At 54.2% G+C, this 5,000-nt stretch overlaps 1 non-coding gene across 1 annotated transcript in view; it reads right to left on the bottom strand.

The window, feature by feature from the left end:
• LOC124571261 overlaps window positions 1–1,533 on the bottom strand; it is a 1,910-nt gene extending 377 nt beyond the window's left edge. The window contains exon 1 of the ribosomal RNA XR_006971742.1: window positions 1–1,533. This exon is cut by the window's left edge and continues 377 nt beyond it. This is a non-coding gene — a ribosomal RNA (small subunit ribosomal RNA).
• Between the last annotated feature and the right edge of the window lie 3,467 nt (window positions 1,534–5,000).

The raw sequence follows: 5,000 nt of genomic DNA, 5'->3' as shown, positions 1-5,000 counted from the left end.
TTATTGCTCAATCTCGTGCGGCTAGAAGCCGCCTGTCCCTCTAAGAAGAAAAGTAATCGCTGACAGCACGAAGGATGTCACGCGACTAGTTAGCAGGCTAGAGTCTCGTTCGTTATCGGAATTAACCAGACAAATCGCTCCACCAACTAAGAACGGCCATGCACCACCACCCACCGAATCAAGAAAGAGCTATCAATCTGTCAATCCTTCCGGTGTCCGGGCCTGGTGAGGTTTCCCGTGTTGAGTCAAATTAAGCCGCAGGCTCCACTCCTGGTGGTGCCCTTCCGTCAATTCCTTTAAGTTTCAGCTTTGCAACCATACTTCCCCCGGAACCCAAAAGCTTTGGTTTCCCGGAGGCTGCCCGCCGAGTCATCGGAGGAACTGCGGCGGATCGCTGGCTGGCATCGTTTATGGTTAGAACTAGGGCGGTATCTGATCGCCTTCGAACCTCTAACTTTCGTTCTTGATTAATGAAAACATACTTGGCAAATGCTTTCGCTTCTGTTCGTCTTGCGACGATCCAAGAATTTCACCTCTAACGTCGCAATACGAATGCCCCCGCCTGTCCCTATTAATCATTACCTCGGGTTCCGAAAACCAACAAAATAGAACCGAGGTCCTATTCCATTATTCCATGCACACAGTATTCAGGCGGGCTTGCCTGCTTTAAGCACTCTAATTTGTTCAAAGTAAACGTGCCGGCCCACCGAGACACTCACTCAAGAGCACCCTGGTAGGATTGCAACGGGGTCCGCCTCGGGACGCACGAGCACGCACGAGGCGCGTCGCACGCCTTCAGCTCGCCCCACCGGCAGGACGTCCCACGATACATGCCAGTTAAACACCGACGGGCGGTGAACCAACAGCGTGGGACACAAATCCAACTACGAGCTTTTTAACCGCAACAACTTTAATATACGCTATTGGAGCTGGAATTACCGCGGCTGCTGGCACCAGACTTGCCCTCCAATAGATACTCGTTAAAGGATTTAAAGTGTACTCATTCCGATTACGGGGCCTCGGATGAGTCCCGTATCGTTATTTTTCGTCACTACCTCCCCGTGCCGGGAGTGGGTAATTTGCGCGCCTGCTGCCTTCCTTGGATGTGGTAGCCGTTTCTCAGGCTCCCTCTCCGGAATCGAACCCTGATTCCCCGTTACCCGTTACAACCATGGTAGGCGCAGAACCTACCATCGACAGTTGATAAGGCAGACATTTGAAAGATGCGTCGCCGGTACGAGGACCGTGCGATCAGCCCAAAGTTATTCAGAGTCACCAAGGCAAACGGACCGGACGAGCCGACCGATTGGTTTTGATCTAATAAAAGCGTCCCTTCCATCTCTGGTCGGGACTCTGTTTGCATGTATTAGCTCTAGAATTACCACAGTTATCCAAGTAACGTGGGTACGATCTAAGGAACCATAACTGATTTAATGAGCCATTCGCGGTTTCACCTTAATGCGGCTTGTACTGAGACATGCATGGCTTAATCTTTGAGACAAGCATATGACTACTGGCAGGATCAACCAGGGAGCTGCGTCAACTAGAGCTGAGCAGCCGGCCGCCCGGGAGTGTGTCCCGGGGGCCCGCGCGAACACGCAAGCGTCCGCTCAATTATTCTGCAAACAGGAGGAGGCTGAGCTCCCCTGCACAATACACCTCGAAACCCTCTCAGGTCCCGGCGGCGCGCAGCGCCGTCCTAAGTACTTGGTCGGGTTCGAGAGAGGCGCAATCGCCCGGAGTTTGGCGAGTAGACGCTTTAGGTGCGACCACCCGTGCTCCCAACTGAGCTTGCCGCTGCCGACAGAGGCCCGGGAGCGTGCTGTCGTGGCATTGCCGGCGGGAGACAACACGCGCCACCTACGGTGGCCGGCAGCTCCAACGCCAGCGCCACAGAAGGACAAAAGCCCCACTTGGGTGCCGAAGCGAACGCGCCAACACGTCCGCACAGCTGCGATACAAACCACCTGCGAGAACCGCAGAGGCGACCGAGCAGCAGACGGCGTCGCGGCGCCGAGCGCCGGGCGGCGGCGCATCCTCAGCGCACACAGTCCTCAATCGGACCAGCACACTGCAGATGTCCACCGCGCTTCGCACCGGGCCCGCGAGGACCTACTTTGGCCGCACGGCGCCGCGTGCAGGGTGCGCCGGCGCGCAGCTGCGCCGCCTGCCGCCTCCGTCGGCCGGCGCGCCTGCCACTGGCCGCCCCCACCAGCCGGCTGTAGCGCGTGCGCCCACGCACCGCGCGGCCAGCACGCCGGGAGGCCCCCCCTCACCGGCCGGGGACGGTCCCACCCAGCCACCGCCGCGTATCGCTTCACACCCACATGCCATTCACGTTCGTGGGCATGGTGGGTATCGCTGAAACAACCGGTTGGTAGCTCAACCGATCGTCGCCATCACTGATTCACCTCTAGCGAGAACAACCGCACCACAACGGTTTACCAGTTGTTCATTTGCGTAACGTCACCAGCAAACGTAGACGTCCATCGCCATTTGCAAATTCAACGATTGTTGCATGCCTGTGTCAGGTGTCACGACACACTATGTCTGCCCACATACACGCAACAACATGTGCACGCTTCGCGAACACGTGGAAGGTGGCCCCCGTACGTATGCGATGTCCATTGCGCGAACGACTGTCAACCGGCCTCTGTCGCATGTCGCAGATGTGGAACGCAGTGCACCATGCTATCACGGTGAGTGAGAAGAGACGACTACGTCTGACAACACGCGCCACTACATCAACAGACGGCTCATGCTGATCGCCATCCACGGCATACCATACTGCAATCCAGCTCTTATAGGGAGACGACACGTAGCTGAGTGCACAATATTTGGACCGTATGGTTCGCCGTTGTTGGCGCAGTCGTGGTACGGTCACACATGTACCACGATGTATCATTCAGTACATGAGGACCAATGTGCAGTACAGTGTGTGATTTGGACGTACAACATCAGCGGACAGTTGACACAAGCCCGTACCACAACGTAGGCTGTGCTTCGCCATGCGAATGCCAATGAACAACTGCGAAGGGCATTGAGCATGTACGTCCTGCTGCCATCCGCATTACAGTGTATAGCTGCAAGGTGTTTAACATGAAGCGATACTCTGGGGACCGGGCAGTGCGGGTAGCAAACTATATTGCGGGGGTTGCAGTTAGGCAACACTACACTAATTTAACGCGTCGTATGACAATTACAGAGCAGGTTAAGGCCCAACGTGTGTTGGGTTAAGGCCCAACGTGTGTTGGGTTAAGGCCCAACGTGTGTTGGGTTAAGGCCCAACGTGTGTTGGGTTAAGGCCCAACGTGTGTTGGGTTAAGGCCCAACGTGTGTTGGGTTAAGGCCCAACGTGGTGTTGGGTTAAGGCCCAACGTGTGTTGGGTTAAGGCCCAACGTGTGTTGGGTTAAGGCCCAACGTGTGTTGGGTTAAGGCCCAACGTGTGTTGGGTTAAGGCCCAACGTGTGTTGGGTTAAGGCCCAACGTGTGTTGGGTTAAGGCCCAACGTGTGTTGGGTTAAGGCCCAACGTGTGTTGGGTTAAGGCCCAACGTGTGTTGGGTTAAGGCCCAACGTGTGTTGGGTTAAGGCCCAACGTGTGTTGGGTTAAGGCCCAACGTGTGTTGGGGTTAAGGCCCAACGTGTGTTGGGTTAAGGCCCAACGTGTGTTGGGTTAAGGCCCAACGTGTGTTGGGTTAAGGCCCAACGCGGGTTGGGTTAAGGCGCAACGCGGGTTAGGTTAAGGCGCAACGCGGGTTAGGTTAAGGCGCAACGCGGGTTAGGTTAAGGCGCAACGCGGGTTAGGTTAAGGCGCAACGCGGGTTAGGTTAAGGCGCAACGCGGGTTTAGGTTAAGGCGCAACGCGGGTTAGGTTAAGGCGCAACGCGGGTTACGTTAAGGCGCAACGCGGGTTACGTTAAGGCGCAACGCGGGTTACGTTAAGGGCGCAACGCGGGTTACGTTAAGGCGCAACGCGGGTTACGTTAAGGCGCAATATAGGTTAGGTTAAGGCGCAATATAGGTTAGGTTAAGGCGCAATATAGGTTAGGTTAAGGCGCAATACGGGTTAGGTTAAGGCGCAATACGGGTTAGGTTAAGGCGCAATACGGGTTAGGTTAAGGCGCAATACGGGTTAGGTTAAGGCACAATACGGGTTAGGTTAAGGCACAATACGGGTTAGGTTAAGGCACAATACGGGTTAGGTTAAGGCACAATACGGGTTAGGTTAAGGCACAATACGGGTTAGGTTAAGGCACAATACGGGTTAGGTTAAGGCACAATACGGGTTAGGTTAAGGCACAATACGGGTTAGGTTAAGGCACAATACGGGTTAGGTTAAGGCACAATACGGGTTAGGTTAAGGCACAATACGGGTTAGGTTAAGGCACAATACGGGTTAGGTTAAGGCACAATACGGGTTAGGTTAAGGCACAATACGGGTTAGGTTAAGGTACAATACGGGTTAGGTTAAGGTACAATACGGGTTAGGTTAAGGTACAATACGGGTTAGGTTAAGGTACAATACGGGTTAGGTTAAGGTACAATACGGGTTAGGTTAAGGTACAATACGGGTTAGGTTAAGGTACAATACGGGTTAGGTTAAGGTACAATACGGGTTAGGTTAAGGTACAATACGGGTTAGGTTAAGGTACACATTGTTGTAAGGAAAGGTGTTTTGGGGGGGGGGGGGGGCCGGTTTGTTGATTGTGATTATCGTAAGTAAATGACTGCGGCATCATCTGATTTGCCACGTCAGGGTGCACCTTTGGCTCATAACAGGCGGCGCTCTGATTCCATGCTTGTGGCAGACCTGTGTCTTTCATTCCTGCCATTGTTTGTGTGGTGTGACAGGAGGCAGTATTGTGATGTTGGGTGCACCCCTGTGTAGGACATGTGTGGGTGTTGGTGGCTTAGCTGAGCAATGGTGGTTGTCGGAAGGGTGAGATATTCTGTTTTGTGAGTGGACCCTCCCGGTCTGGTTATGATAGTGTGGATTGT

The sequence above is a fragment of the Schistocerca americana genome, unplaced genomic scaffold, assembly GCF_021461395.2.
Source record: "Schistocerca americana isolate TAMUIC-IGC-003095 unplaced genomic scaffold, iqSchAmer2.1 HiC_scaffold_1651, whole genome shotgun sequence".
NCBI lineage: Eukaryota > Metazoa > Arthropoda > Insecta > Orthoptera > Acrididae > Schistocerca > Schistocerca americana.
This window is presented reverse-complemented; position numbering and strand designations above follow the sequence as displayed.